General features: G+C 36.2%; 1 protein-coding gene across 1 annotated transcript in view; it reads left to right on the forward strand.

Moving 5' to 3' along the window:
* Positions 1-4,031: 4,031 nt before the first annotated feature.
* Positions 4,032-17,396, forward strand: part of lamc3 (laminin, gamma 3) — a 121,560-nt gene continuing 108,195 nt past the window's right edge. Inside the window, exon 1 of the mRNA XM_056746751.1 lies at positions 4,032-4,126. The gene's annotated coding sequence lies outside the window, so the exon portion shown is untranslated. The remainder of the gene's footprint in view (positions 4,127-17,396) is intronic.

Raw genomic sequence — 17,396 nt, forward strand, 5'->3', positions numbered from 1 at the left:
AAACTACTGTAAGGTATAACTGCAGTAAGTTATTAAAACTGAATATTAAAAAAGGTATACATTAATTTTATAGCAAGGATTTCTATTTAACGGCATTTTAGTAAATCTACTAAACAGTGTACTAGCCTATATTGTGAAGGTATACTCTACCAAAATATGAAAATTCTGTAATGAACTACTCATCCTGAAATTGTTACAAATCTGTATACATTTCTTTGTTTGATTGAACACATAGAAAGATATTTGTAGAAAAATATATACTTTCTTGTTCTGTTAATTTTGAAAAACAGACAGTTTTGGGGCACCATTGAATACCTTTTTTTACTAGAAATGTCAGTTGCTAACATTCTTCTAAATATCTTTCATTGTGTTCAACAGAACAAAGAAATGTATATAAGTTTGGAACATTTTTGGGTGAACTATCCCATTAAGTAACTTGTCCTAATTTATGATTTAAAACTCTTGTTGAGGCATCTAAATATTCCAGTCTGTCCTCAATGTAAAAACGAGTCAAAAGGATGTTTATGACCGTAGCTTATTACGATAACAGTTCATGTTTTAAATGTGTCATGAATTAAGACATCAAATTTAAACTGAGCATTTGCTATATAAAGGGGAATCGTATTCAAGCGAACATTCTGTAAGTGTCAGTACTGAAAACGCCCTTGTTACTGTAACTGTTAGCGTTTCTCCGTATCCAACCGGCTCTTGACGGCAAACTGAGATAACAGACGCGATTGCTTATTTCAAAGACAAAGAAATTACCCCAATTAACACTGTTTGCAGTGCAGTGTTTAAAAAGCTTATAAACACATTGGATAAGAGATATGTCATTCCCTCCCGCAACCACTTCTCTCTAGTTGCATAACCTGCAATTAATACAAAATGCCAGGAAGACGTTGAAATAGATTGGGAAAAAGTTGAGAATTACTCAACAAGTAATTTATGGTCGAGTAGAACCATTGAACCATATTTGTTCCTATACTGTATCAGAAATAAATTTCAGGAACACAGTTTTGTTTTTGGATGTTTATTTAAAGAGTATGGCATGGGGTTGTTAAAGAGTAAGTTACATTAAAATCATGAAAATTACATTTCATGCAGTGTTATATTGTCGTGTTTGAAAGTAAGCAGTCTGCCAAGTTGTAAGTCCGAGGAAACTGAATAACAAAGTTATTGGCTTGTAAAAAAGGGAGTCGACACTGAAACATGCAAACAAGACTTGACCTAGTCAGAGTCTCTAACCCCCAAACATTGTCGCTCGTTTGTGATGCTTGTCCATCATGTCTAGAACCTGTGTTCTACGTTGTGAGAAACTAAGTCTGTCTTATTTAAACAACCAAAGGAAGAACTTCCGAGGAAACAATGGTTAGAATCCTTTTTTTCAAACAACACCATAGCAGTATAATCCCAGCGTTTTACTGTGCGCATCATTTCAACTAAGATTGATTCAATAATCTTGGCACGTTCACTGAAGGATATGTTAAACAACTATCCTTCAAAGAGGGGGCATTATCAACTTTATTTGGACCTGTTAGCTCCACCGAATCACAACCTGTAAGTGTGACTCTTTAATTTTGTCTAAACTTCAAAAAATATTTCTGTACCTTATGCCTGTGTTTAGCTAATGCATAAGCAACAGATTTTTGAAATAAAACAATACTTGAAAAACTGCGTTAATGCACGATTAAATAAATGTTGCTGTTAATTCATTAATGTGTAACAGGATAATAACACGTCATCTTTCCCAGCCCTATATTTAATTAATGTGTTCCGTTACTTGACCACAACACATGCTATTATTGCAAAATAATACCCCGGGTAAAATGCATCAACATCAATACCATTAAAAAAAATTTAAACGCTTTATCTTTTGTACCTTTCAAAATAATTGTTAACTCATCAAAACTCTGGAGTGGGGCAACTGTAACTGGGAATTATGTTAACTGAGTGGGTCCAACGTGCTGCTCCGGGTGACGGTTTGATGCATCCTTTACTGCTTCAGAAAAAAAAACATATGTTGGCACAATTATATTTTTGTCTACAAAAGGAATTTCAGACATTTAAGCATACACCTTGAAATCAAAAGATTTTTAAGATTATTAGAAACATTTTACTCAAGCGTTTCCACAATGACTGTATCAAGGTTCTATACATGTGTCTTGTAAAACTTTAAAGTCAAATATTAGTCAATCTCTCTCTCTCTACTTCATCATGAAATCTGCCTTCACATCTGATCTGGCTGTGTATCACTCACACTTTCTAGATTTAATTAGCGGTGGATTGGAAAGACTGCCCTTGGGAAACAAGTTTTCCTTCGTCTTAATTAGTCTGTTAACTTCATCAGAGAGGCAGCAAATTGTATATACCCACAAGAGAAAGCAAGAGCGTCAGAGAATAATGCAGACTGGTTATATTATCATCCAATGAAGCTTACTAGTTTTTGCACGTTTAGTTTACCATCCATTGTAATGAAAGTAATTATTATCTGCCTGATGATCATAAAGTTCGCTTGGCTTTTAGCTCTTGTTTACATATCTATGCATATATCTGTGCATAAATACAGTTCCAGCAACACAGAAGCACAGTTCAAGAACTATTATGTAAAAAATTAATAAACCAGCTATTCTCGAAATAATACAGAATATGGTAGAAACATGGGATCATGGAAGTGCTCTTTTAGGCATGCACTATTCTACAGGAGCCTCTAACATGACCATAAAAATCATGAAGAAAAAATTTCGTCACTGGGGAAAAGGCTGAGTGTACTCGAATGCATCAATAACGCTGTAGTAGAGTAGGCGGGGCGAGACCGTGGTTCGAGTCCGGTGAGTAATTGTGAATTAGCGCCAGCTGTGCGCACACCGGGCTCGAATCACGTAGGAGATGGGAGCATAAAAGGAACGAGCGACCGGACCGTCGAAGAGAGAGGACCGGGCCCGAACTTATGTTGTGTTTGTATTTATATTTATGTTCATGTTTTGTTCGCCGGCGGTCGTCCGTGAGGGGCCGCCGGCTGTTATATTAATTTATTAAATGTTTAAATGTTTGCCGGTTCCCGCCTCCTTCCTTCCATTTTATTGAATTGTGTTACAAACGCATAGAGACATGTCGCTGTAATACAGTTCAAAGTAGGGAAGGAAGGAGGTGGGAACCGGTGAATGTTACACAAACTTTTAATCAAAATGAACAAACAATAACACAGACGTTAAAGGGCGGCAGCCACATCATGGTTGACAGCCAGTTCCAAGAACATAAACACAAACTTAACACATGTCAGGGTCCGGTCCTCTCTCGTCAGCAGTCCTCCTCTCATGTTCCCGATCTCCTCCGTGAGATATCTGGGACCGTTGTGCACACAGCTGATTCCAACTATCACTTAAGCCACCGGCCCAGCCTCGTTACCTCATGGCTCTCGTCCTATCCTTCCTCGTTACAGTCGATACCTTGAAAATTGCAATGACATTATTTTGAGATTTGTGTTGATAACCCTAAACCCAAAACAGAAAAGACACCCTGTACTAATAAAAGGAGGTATGAATTCAAATCGCAATTTCAACCCAAGCTTTGGTTATATAAGAGGGAATGGTATTTACACAAACATCATGTAAGTGTCAGAACTGAAAACGCCCTTGTTTGTGAGATTACATCTGTTATTGACACCAGGCCCACCAAACGCCTTGTTCTGGAATGCACTTATCTATGACCACATTGATAGGTTGAACACCGCCTCCACAGACAGAATATCAATGACTACTTGTCTAGCCCCGCCCACTGGTTCGCGCATGACAAATCTGAAGGAACACAAGTGGCGCGGAACCAGATAGATCGAGCAAGCAATAAACAAACATGCCGTTAAAGATGGCTAAATATTGTGCCACCCCTGGTTGTGGAAGAACCAGTCGCTGCATTACCTTCCTTCTGATTCCGGTAAAAGAAATGCGTGTTCAAAGTTTATTTTTAAAGACGTTCCAGCTCATGTGGGAAAATGTTTGTTTCATTTCTCGGAGGATTCTGTTGTGAACAAGGCACAGGTCGACACTGGATTTGCGGAAAGACTTAAAAATTTAAAAGCAGTGCTATGCCACCAATATTGGATCCGGTAGGAATGGTGCAGCAATCTTATGTGAGTAAAAAATGTTGTGCTATGGACCATTGTCGCTTTGTTAGAGATCACTTGATTTGCCCTGAGCACTATTCGCACGAGATTAGTATTACATGGGGACTAGGGATGGGCCAGTATGAGATTCTGTGAGACGGTGTGATAACCTTGAGCAAAACTACCACGGTTACACGGTGTCACAGTATTACTATTGCATATCTACAATGTGTCCTTTTTTAATAAAACTTTTTTTTCCACTGAACACCTGAAAATCATTCAGATAAATATTCGAGTTCTTCTTAATTAATTAAAAAAAAATACAGTCACTCAAGTGAGCCTCAACCTGCATCTCAACAATTAAAAAAATTCTGTAAAAAAGCAGTAATCGAACCTGCAGCTGAACAATGTTTTTGGAGACATGTTTTCTTTCTACACATTTATTTTTCAGTCCAAGTTATACTGCAGGAATGTAAGCATTATCACCTATTTCAAACGAGTTCATGTTGGGCTGGTTGATTATCCATGTTATTTGCCTCGGTAGAAAGCCAAATAGTATTTAATCTGACTTGATTTGAGCATCTGTTTAACATCATAATCCTATGGAATAAATGTCCTGAACGCTTTTTTAAACGTCAGCGTCGGCATCTTTCTCCATCTCTGTCTGTTCAACTTTTCTGGAAAAAAACACCCTTTTTCACAGCTAACCAATGACAGAGACTTGTCGTTTCAATAACAACATGCAACATGACGTGATTGGTTGAGATTTTTTTAACGTCGGTAAACCTTGAAACCAGAAATCGGCCCATGCCTACTGGGGACCTCTAGTCATTTGTATCAATTGCAGAGGTTGTCTTTGATCTTAAGCCAGTGCGAATCAGGATCTCTGTGATTTGGTGGGCTCATATTGTCATTTTTCAAGGTTTTATCCACCGTTTGCGGATAATGGAGTCTGTTTTGGAGTGTTTGGATATTATTTCAGGTGCTGGGTGAAATCCATAAATTACCAGGAGTCACCTGTTTGTTTTTTATCATGGAAAGTCTTGTAACATTTGAGACCCGCTATTGCGGTGATCTTTTGTCCGGTTCGCCATCACGGGTCTCAAATGCTGACAGGTATGGTCATATAGAATCATATGTGCGAATCTGTCACATGAAATAATAATGTGGGTAGGTCATTTATAAATCACCGAAGGTCTCACATAATACTAATACCATGCGAAAACTGTGAATCGTGCAAATGTGTAACCTTACGTTATGTCTCTAACCAAATTCAAAGAAGTCTCCAACAACGCAAAAATCATGCAAATGTTGTAAGTAGACCTCAAACAACAGTTTGAAACAATAAACAAGACCAGTTCACAGTGTACACAATTCTTTTTTTTTGCACAAAATGTTTTGAATTTGGAATAAAAAAGCTCTTTCCATAACCACAAGGTTATGATTTGACAACCTTAATAGTCAAAACAAAGCATAAATGGCATAAAATAGATATCTAAGATGAATATTTCTTTTAAGTCTACTATTGTGACTCGTGGCAGGACAAATAGCATTAAATTATCAGAATTCAAATGATCACAACTAATTTAGATGAAGCAATGCTTTAACAATGATTGAAGTATTTAAAGAGATTATAAACATTTTACAAAATTATAACTTTTCTTTAAAAGAAACCCGTAATTTTACAGAATTTTACTGTTTCTTTATAGATTATTCACAGATTACAGAAAAAACTGGAAAATTATAACAAAAGCAGTAAAAACATGGAACTTTTGCAGTGACAAAAATTTAACTATATATTTCTGTAGATTTTTACACCAGACCATATAGTGTATATAAAATAAACCAAAACACTTTACGTGTTGTTCAAAAGACTACTTTTCTTTGCGTATGAGACAATGGATGATGGATTTGATGAATGACCTGTGCACAGGGCACGGGTGAATTTATAGCTACTCTTTCAGCTGGCATTTACAGACAGTACTGACAAGTGACAAAGAGAAGAAAGATGGGAGCTACGAGAAAGAATGACAGAGAGACTGATCGAAGGTAAGAGTGAGAAAGTGGTGGCATTTCAATGTTTGCCCAAACCCTTACATGCTTGTCAAATCCTTCAAGGAGTGAAGAAGAATTTAGCATTAAAACCGCAATGAGCACAACAGCAATGAGTGATCGCATATGTGTGTGTGCTACCCAAAACTTCTAATATTTGTTCAAGATCTTTCTTACACTGCTCTCTGTAGTTAATTTCTCTGTAGTTAATCTGGGTTTTTTGCCTATGGTGACATGCCTTAGTCCCTTCACTCAGTCTGAGTTTGAGATAATGAAATGCTCAGAAGAGCACCAGCAGCTCTGACCTGAAACAAGTGTGAGTCACTAGCCCCCTCAAGTACGCTTTTGGGATGCAGAACCCTGCGTATACACCATTTCCCTGGTGTGACATTGCTGTATATGTGCAGAGCTGTAAGGCTTCTTGATTCTTCTGCACAGTCTTATCTACAATCCTCAACCCAATTACACTCATTAGAGTCTATTAGAGGCTTCGAGATTTCCTCTGTGTTCTCACATTATCTCTTTTTCTAAATTTACTGAGCTGCCTACTCCCTACATACTTCCATGTCATGGAACCTCATCACTGACATGGAGAGCTATTCAGACAGTATTTTAAAGTTTTACTTAATTAATATTACATATAGAAATTATAGTCTGTTTAATATTTGAACTGTGTTTCTTTCTCCCTTATCTTAAATGTGTGCTTTAAATGTTTTGCTTATAGTCAATATGTTTTATGTACAACTGTTTTGTAACAATAAAAAATGTAAAAAGTGCTATATAAATAAAGTTGACTTGACTTGACAGTAGGTGGAAACTCTATGTGCCACACAAACAATGCTCTGCATGGGAGACTAATGATGCAATTATGACACAATGATCTAATAAACATAAATAAACACAGCGTGGCACATTCTTTATAGTGTTTCAAAAATACTTTATACATTTTACTAAAATCGATTATACAATGCAACTAAGTGAAGTGCGGCGCACCGGATATTAAGTCACTGATATATGACAAATACAATGGAGACAAGGGACGGGCCATTAATTTGAATAGGAATTTCTCTGGATTTGAAAATTTTGGGAAAATTTTGGGATAATGTAAGTACACAACTGGATGAAATATATCACACTGTGCAAGTGATTTTATTCATAACTAAATATTCCATATTGTGGCTTTAATGGAAACGTGCAGTTTCGTTTCAATGAACAAAGCATTTAAAAAACAAGAAATACATATACTGAATTCAAATTAATAAAATAACTAAATGGAAAAACAAAATCTATTAATATACGCTGATAGCGTACTGGTTCGTTTTCCTCTTCATGCGGTGCTTATAACTGATAACACATATATTTTGATAGACCTACTCCTTCAGAAGTTTCAGTTACTGCTGAAGATAGAAACAATACGAGGAATAAATAATTTATTGTCACTGGCTTTTCTGTCACATAAACGTAAATCTTTCTACATTACTTTGTAGATTAAATGTGGGAATATGAAAATGTAAAAGTGTATGTAAAACATTAATGTAATGTGCAATTAATCCGATTATTTTTTTAATCGATTGACAGCACTAAAACAAAGTGGGTGTGTGTACATATATGTTTATATTCATATGTAATGTGAATTTTTATATATTACTAATTTTTCTTAAATACATGTACGTTTGTGAATTTATACTGTATATATATAGTACATATAGAGGGAACAGATGGATTTTGATAATATGCTATGTACACTAAATGTTTGACTGTACAATGTAGACAATAAGAGAGATCTCATGTCGCTTGTTGTTATATTTCTGTTAAATAAATTCTATTGTGTTTCTTGGCAGTAAGAGAGAAAAGTAGAATAAAGTTGATATTTTGTGATTTGTGATCATCGGTTTCAGACATGTAGTATAGGTACCAAGTATAGACAACTGATAAATATTCTGGAATTTGGGTAGGTGATACTCAGGGTGAATATAATTTAATCAATAATAATCCTCATAATAACATTTTGTGATGTAGGAGTGAATTAGTTTAATGAAATGTTACTGGCATAAAATTAGAAGAACAAACTCATCATGAATTCATTAAGGGATCAGAAGAAAATTTTCTAAGAGTGATGGTGACAGTTTTTGGAAACGTGTGTTTGGAACAGAGTTCCAACTTGAATCTATAGTGACTAAAGAATGATGTAAAAACTTCCAGATATTGATGTAATATTTTCCACCGAGAAAGAACGAACAGAAAGTAACAAGTTACGTCTGCATATATGTTGATAACCAGCTAGTCTGCTGTTTTGACTGTGTTTCCAACTTTGATTCAGACATTTCAAACTTTTTCTAAAAATATCAGCTTTAAATCTTTTAATGCTTTACTCGGTTATTCTAGACACATATTGGTTGATTCAGTATCTCCCTCAGTTTTTAAACATAATCATTTCATCACTCCTCTAGTTTATGATGTTCACAACTATGTCCCATGCAGTCAGTGTACTTTAACAAATGCATACATCTGAAACTTAATTTGATCCTTAGAATTACACCACACAATGACATACTACAATGTTTCACACCTGACAAACACATTGATTTAAAAAAACACAATTCTAACTAACATCAATCCGTACATCTGTTTGCAATCTGGAAGCTGGAATAGATAGAGGACATCTCAAACTATTTTTCTATCACATAAGTAGCTAGAATAAACTCAAGCTTCAGAACATACTTAAAACCCCAAAAGTGTTTCTTACTATGTTTCTAACTAATAATATTCTTAAAAGACAATGTGCCGGTGTTCTGTAACACGGTACACCATGGTAGTGAAAATGCACGGTATTGTTATTGTGGGCACATCAAATCACTGTGAAGAAAAATGTGCATTTTATCTTTTCCTTTGACTGGATAAAACAACACTTTATACTGCGTAAGCGTCAATCGCGCAATCGCGCGCTCTGATGTAAACAGCCTCACGTGAGGAAGAACGGGAAAAGGCGGAGTGATGCGACCTAAGGTGAAATATGAGTTGTCACGCCAATCTCATATTTATGTGTTTCTGAATACCACATAAAAACAAATAGCCGAACTAAAGTTCCAAGATTGCATGCTTTATATTAGGGGTGCTCCGATCAGGATTTTTTGGGCCGATCCTCGATCACTGAAAGCTGTATCGTTCGATCACCGATTTCAGGAGCTATTTAAAGCTTTCTTAGTAAGATTATTTATTTAACTATATTTAACAACAAGGTATATCAAGTATTCAAATTAAGAGAAGATAAAGTCTAATTTGACAATTGAATAGTAACATACAGAATTTACACATAGCAGCCTGTGAACCCTTCGTCTTCCACAATGTATAGTAGCAGATGATCAAAGCAAATGTCTTCCATATTTTATCTGATATTTCTTATCCTACTTACAGTCCTTGCAGTAGGGTTGATGCTTTTGAAACATCTCTTTTACCGAAAGCTTTTTTTTCAGATTTTTCAGTCACTGGTAAAAAGAAATCACAGAGAATTTTCAGTAAACGCGACCTCTGCAGCTAAGTGGCGCTTGAGCTGCTGAACTGTCCCGCTCTCTCTTAGCGCTATTAACTTCGAAAACTGCTCATCCTCCTTTACGTGACTAACCTTCAAATTTCTGATGAGATTGGTGGTGTTAAAATGTTTTGGGTGCTTCTGGCCACCTGGAATTTTGAACATTGAACTGAACATTATGACCATGAACATATATTAAGAAAATGACCATCAATGATAAGCTATTAACAATATTTCATGAAAAAATAAGTATATTGACTTTAATTTAATACCTGATAATAAGATGAACTTTCTATTTATTGGTTGATATTTGGAAAAAGTCATTAAACTAGTTTTTGAAACAATAACACTGTTTAATAACAATAACAAAACACTGATATTGGCTTATGTTGTTGACCTGTTTTTGTAAAGCATTTCATCACCGTGATCCTACCGTCTACCATAACAAAAGCTTCATCAATTATCGCCACATAATAACGTTCCACTGGCACAAGCCTAATACATGCTTTAGTTTCTTTTTGTCTATTTAATCGTAACATTCATCTCATACCCAACAGTACTGGAGTAAAATCTCTGGGTAACGCAAGGATGTTTTTTTTAAAAGCATGGATGAATAAATTGCTCAGCAACACACACTCACACCTAATTTAAATCTCAATATTTCTGCTCATAGGAATTAACAAGTATATTATGCCATTTTTGGAGAGAACACAATGAAAACCATTTCCAGCAACAACAAAAAGACTGAATGTTAGAGCTCTGAGGCAATTACAAGAGAGTTAATGAGAGTTTGAACAGAATGAGGAATGAAACGTATGCTGGATTGCTAAATTCTGACAGACAAATAGATAGCTAGAGAAAAAAAAAAGGAGTTCAAAAATGAGCTGAATACTCGTAATACTCTTGATACTCCAGTTTCAGGAAGGCTGAGTTGTGTTTGCATCTAGAGAAAGATATGTGAGAAGACAAATATCATAACTTCTGTGACAAGCAATGTCTCAACGCTGTGCCCTATGTGCCAGATTGTGGATGAGAGACTGTGAGGAAGAATATAAACATAGAAGAGTGAAATTTAAAATGACACAGCTGGTTAAACGGGTAGCGCTTCTTAAATCCACTGAGGATGTTCAAGTGTGCAAGCTAGGATCAAAGTAACATTTCAGGTTCTGGTGAGAAAGACGGGAAACAGGAGGTGACAAGACATGGAAGAGTGGCACATATGTCGGGGTGGGTTGGCGTTGAAGCTCAGCTGTTTTAACATTGAGCGTTATAAACCATAGTACACATCTGTGTTGAGGTTAAGTTACATCTTTGCGTTTTAACTTTTCCTTATTTTACAATGCAATAGTTAAAATATTCCCACTTTTATGTTTATGCAAGTTATTCCTGTTGTAAGACAATAATTAATATAGTTATATTATTTATTGTATATATTAAATCGAACACACAAATACACATTCCAGCATTAAGCCAGCTGTCTGTCTGTTCTCGATCCGAATCTCATCGAGTTAAGACGAACTATAACTCATCAGATAACTACAGCCAAAACACATACATTGTATTTTTCCTGATTTTCCAACTCAGGTGGTCCGTGATCCTTATCCAAGTACCATCCATCATAAAGTAATACTGTGCTATTCAAAAAGCACACAAACGGCCATGTTTTACTTTTTGATATGGGCCTGTGTGAGATCTGTAGGAGATCGAGGCAGTGAAAACAAGTTTTTTTAAGATTAATATTGTTTTTTCGTTTGATATTAATAATTGGTAGGCCCGCGAACAGTCTAAATTTCACGTTTTAGTTCAAATACTTCATACAGCTCACTCACGCTGTTAATCAGTGAACCTTTGAATTGGATCTTTTTAATGAAGTGGGAACCATTTCGCTGTTCAGTTGGAATAGTTCAAACAGAAGTACCACTGTTTTTTTGTCGGGGTATTAATTTCAAGTATGTATTAACCACAATAAAAAACAAAAAATGAACGAATGAATGAATGAATCTTTTGATTAGATTCTTTTAGCAAACAGTCATTTCGTTTTCCAGTTCTACAGCTTGTTCACGTAGGGGTGTTCGATTCCGGGTTTTTTGGAGTCGACTCAAATTCTCGACTCCCACTGCCATTCAAAACGGGGTCAGGAAAACGGATATGAAATAAATGAAGGCAACTTCACATGTTTTGGAACTGTTGGCTGGCAAGCTATTTCCAAAGTTACCAGCAAATTCACATGCATTTGTGCAACGAGCACACCATCACAGAGAGTTTTTTTGTGCTATCAGACCAGTTACGCCCTTCTATCTTGGTTGTTTAAATTGAGCCACGCGTCTAAACAGCGAATAATCACATCACACGCGCTATCAAGAACATTTATGTAATTGATCTTTTGCCTAATATCTTATCAAGCGCCAAACACACTTTATTTTCACCTATTCCGCTCCTTGCGGGTTGCTTCTCTCCCACCAAAGATATGAAAAGCAGCAGATACGTTTTGACAACAGTAGTGCAAACATGCAGAGCAGGTAAATGGACACACAACAGTAAACAAAATGCAGCAATTTGTATCCAAATATGGTAAAAAGCATTACAACTCCGTCACACGCTTGCTGTATTCGACCAATCACAATGCACAGGTTGTGTAGCTAGAAAGTGTGTAGCTGAATGCTTATTAAATGTTTACAATCTCTGATAACCAAACACTACTGCAGCAACTCTTCCACTTTTCTAAGGAAGACCTCACCCTTTTTTTTGGCACATTCCTGTGGGCGGAGGTTATTAAAAGCACTCGGAATGGTGACACTAAAGGTTGAAAAGTGGGATCGCGGGGAATATGCTCTTGAAGAGACGAGGAATCGACCCTTTTTAGAGTCAACTCCTCATCCCTACGTCTACGCTTTTAATTTTTGGGCGAGATGTTTTACCTGAGGATTTGGCACTTATTGAAGCAAATGTTTACTTTAAATTGAAACAAAACCTGCACATGAATTATTTTCTCACCAGTGAAGGCTCAAACACATGCAGGGAGAATTTTTTGTTAGGATTTAACGTTACTTTTTATAATATGTGTTAATGTCGTTATTGCTACTCGTATAGCTTACAAAGAAAAAATGCATATATATGCGAATGGAAATCAACTTCTCTAATATGGGCATTGGCTGCAAATGTTTGTTACCCTATATGGAGCACACCAGTAAGTAAGTGTACGCGACACCCTTTATTGTGTTCACTTCTGCACATTCCACTCTCACCAACGACATTCGTTTGAAGAATAGTGTGGCCTTGCAATCTAGAATTTACCCATTTACAGTCTATGTGTGTGTGACTAAAAGAGAGATGAAAGTGACCATCCTTTGTTGTTCCGAGTCCTTTTATTCAGTCCTAGATTTATCATCAGAATGTATCATATAACCTTCAACATTATTAAAGAAAGAGAGTGAGAGTGCAGAAATAAAGAGAGTTATGAAAAACTGCTGACAAAATACTCTGGATATATGACAGATTGGCAAAGGTGAAAATATGCTCATTTGATGTGTTTGTGCATATAAGTTGTGGAAAGGTGACTCAAGACAGTGGGTGTGGCTCCAGAGAGAAAGTTTATTTAAAATAAAATAGGAAATTCAATGTCTATGGGTAATGTTGTGATAAAAAAAAAATTATCTGTTATTGAGCAATTTCAGAGGGGTGGTCCTGTTCCCTCAGGGGTCATTTCATGGTTGTTCAGCCTCTCTTTTGACCTTCAAGTGAGGAGTATAGCAGCCCAGCATATTGGCCCAATGGCTTTTACACATTTTCCCATTTCTGGGGTGTGGTTTTAGCAGTCTGGCTACCCCATCTTAGACCTTCTCAGACACATTTGTGCTAGCTGGCACACAGTGAGAATCCTCTTAAAGAGTAAATATTTTGTGATTTTTATTGTCCTAGTTTGGTTTATGGAATGTCCAACAACAAGTTTACATACATACACGGAGTTAAATTTCGAATGATTATTAGGCAGTTATTATTACCTTACCTCTTGACTGACTCTCAGCTGATTCGTTCGTCGATTCATCTGTCTAATCCCCACCTTTCTGTCAGCCTACTCTGATCTAATTGGTGAAATGGTCTTGTCTGCCGTGATTGGTCTACTGCGTGGAGTATCGCAAAAGGAACGTACGCGGGCATTACACGGAATGATGCAAATCTGCCCCGAATCTGAAATTAGAACGACAGACAGACTCGTTCGCGTGATTCAGAGTTGACTCCTTTTTTTTCACTTTCGACTTTACAACAGAGCGATGGTCAAGGTTTTTATAAATTAGTTTCTAAGTAATATAAATACGGGCATGGCTCCAAATACTGCGGTTTTGCCTTATACTGTATTGTGTTGTTACCGGTTGTGCCGAAATTCATTAAGAAATCATTTAAAACTCACTCTCTCTGGGAGCTAAAATTCTGGGCTTCATTCCAGCTTGAGATTTATGTGCAACACGTGAAGCGTCTCTTGGCCCTTTGAGACCAAAAGCTAAAGATTTTATTTTATTTGTGTACACATGCAGCAGCTGAATAAGGGAATTAGACACGGTGTGACAATTTGTTTCCCCTTCTGTGTCAACATACATATTTATATATGTTAACACATTCTTAGCCATATTTACAGTGAACTAGAGAAAATAGTAAAGACATTGTCAACACTCAGTCAACAGCCCAAGCAGCTGCATGTATTGCCTTAATTTAGCCCTCAATTCTCAGTGTTATCTGTTTTAAAGATTTGTGTTTATTCAGTTTTCCTGGAAACAATGGAGATTCGTATTGCATTTCTTTACTGTACATATGGTCTTACAGTTGGATATAAAGTTGTGTGGGTTTTTATTTTTAACAAGTAAAAAGTTTTAGGCCATGAGTGTATGCTTACATACCAACAAAGTATTAAAAAACAATGTTATTTACAATATGCATGATACACATATGCAGCATGATATCACTTTTCCAGAAATTTACATTCTGGGAGTTTACCGAAGGGAGGGGTGGCATTGCTTCAAAACCGAAATAATAACGGTACTGTTTAGTTTACGTTTTCTCAAACCCCAAACCTTGCTATCATACAGTACATGCATCGTTATATTTTTCATCAGGTTCACGCCAGCTAAAGTGCATGTTGATATTATTATTTTTATACTTTTTGTAAAAATTGAAAAAAGGGATAGTTCACCCAAAAATGTAATTAGTCACTCTCTAGTTGTTCCAAATCTGAAAATTTGATTGGAAGAATACTTGTTTGCTCGTTGGTTAATCCGTCTATTGCGTGTGGATCCGGGTCAGCCGGTACATAAATGATAATGGAAATCTTTATAATGTAATCACAAACGCACAACGCGCTGCCTTGGTAACGCAAGAGACTGAGATATAACGTCACTGTACGCATTCCATTAGCACGATTCTAAACCGAGAGCGATTTGTAATCGTTCCATGTCGAACCATGCTCACGTGGAAACATAACTGTAACCATTACACACCGTGCTTATAACGGTTCGGCGTGGTGATGCAAAGTCAATCCTTATAACCAAACAGTTGGATCCCATTGCCTACCCTAGTAAAAATAGCATAGTTCAGATGAATTAAAATATTACTGTATTAACGTATTACTGACATTACATTATAATTAAACGTTATTTGGAGAACTATTTATACACAATGCACAATTCTTCATATTAAGCCTGTGTTTTAATAAAAATGTCACTTTTGACAAGGCTTTTATGATTTTTTATAAAATCAATCTTTCAATGCAAGATATTTAAAGTGCACGTGAAACATACTTGTAATAGTTCCACTTTAGCACAATCAAATACACCTAAATGTATCTTTAGTTGGATTTCAGCACTAGTTCTGCACAAGTATATTAAGTTCAAAATTAGTTGTTCCAATTTAGCAGACTTTAAGTATACCAATTTAGTATACCACAAATACAATCGTAGTGTATTTTCACTAACAACATAAGATTTAAATGGATTTGCAGTGTACTAAGCATGAAATAAAAGTATTTAAAACACATTTTAGTATATTTTTTAACCAGGGTACCATAGAAAGAATGACAATGGTAGTCAAAACGTGCCCCAGAACTGTTTGCTGCAATACATTCTTAAAAATGTCTTCTTTTGTTTTAAACAGAACAAAAATATTTAATGTATTATAAGTATTTCCTACTATTTATACACATAGAGTAAATGTTTTTTGGTGAACTATCCCGTCAAAAATAAATATTTAGTGGTCTCAAACTTTTGGTCCTCACTGCAAGAATAAGTCCTAATGTAAATGCTCAGCTGCATGCGGCAAAGTCAAGATTTAAAGCTCTGGAGGGCCACAAGCAGCAATTCAAATTGATCTGCCTCCACTTATTCAGCCAAGGTGTGCCAGCCCAAATGAAAGGTCCAGTTTTCTAAAAGGCCCCGGGTAAAAGTGAACGTACATGAGAAAGTTTGTTAAAGATCAAAGTAAGGCTCGAGAGTAGGTCTGAAAGTGAGAGGGGTTTAAATACTGAACTCGGCCTCAGATAAAAGCCTAGCTATTTCTCTTTGAATTCCCAGAGGAAAAAGAGGTTTCGACATCACCCCACATGAAAGATATGTAAGTCTGAATTGTCTACAGGTCAGAGAGGCTTTAGTTGTGGATGGTCCCCCAGATGAAAGCTACGCTATTTATGGGTCAGACCAGAGCATTTAAAGTGCTCTTACGGCCATGTGTATTTGTGAAGCTGTGCGTATGCACTCGCGTCCCTACTTGATCAAAAATAATATTCTTAATTTGTAATAACCCACATAACACACACCGGCTTTCTGATCTTCTGCTTTAATGACACACTGCTCTTGTTGCTGTGTGCATTTGAAAGTCAAACACCAATATTCATGAAAAAGAGGTTTAATGAGGTTAAATCGAGAGGAAGGTGCAGTGAGTGTCTGGAATAGGGTCCGAGTAGTGTATGTAGGTCGAACGCCACTTCAGGATTCAGCACAGGATATGTAAGATAGGCCATTTTTTATAGCTTCAATATTTACCAGGTTTCAAACACTTGCGTTGACTTATCACCGATTGTTTATGAAGATGAATGCGGACATCAACCTCCTCTGTGAAAATAAATTGTCACAGCACAGACCACGATCATAACAACACAGCACTCAGATTTCTCTGTGAATGTGAAGAGAGGAGGCAGTTGATGGATTTTAAAATTTTACAATGTAACGCTCTAGGTTTGTTTACTTGTTCCAATACATTATTTTTCACTTTAGATTTTGCATTCTGTTTGTCAGTTCATGCAAATGAAGCCCACGATAACACGCCAGCTATTCTAACGTTCAGCCATACTAACAAAAACAATAAAGAACATTTCTAAACATGCATATTTATTCTATGCTTTTGCAGAAATAAATAAATAAACAAACCTAAAACAAAATGAAAATCCGACAGCAATTTAGAACGCACGACAAAATATAATTGCAAATAAAATAAATCACATTTCAGATTAATTGTTTTGTATTACACCTTAGGGATACCAAAGTTGTACGCTGACATAACAACAAGCCAACAAGTGAACCACATCTACCTTCTAATATGACGCTTGACATAAAGCCAAACTCACTTGGAGTTGTATTGGAGTTAATTTACCATTATCTTCTCCTCTTCCTCTTAGCTCTTCCTGAGGTGCGTATCACGTGATATTATTGATTCATAGAGTTCATGGAGTTGTAT

The sequence above is a fragment of the Triplophysa dalaica genome, chromosome 4 (assembly GCF_015846415.1).
Source record: "Triplophysa dalaica isolate WHDGS20190420 chromosome 4, ASM1584641v1, whole genome shotgun sequence".
Classification (NCBI taxonomy): Eukaryota; Metazoa; Chordata; class Actinopteri; order Cypriniformes; family Nemacheilidae; genus Triplophysa; species Triplophysa dalaica.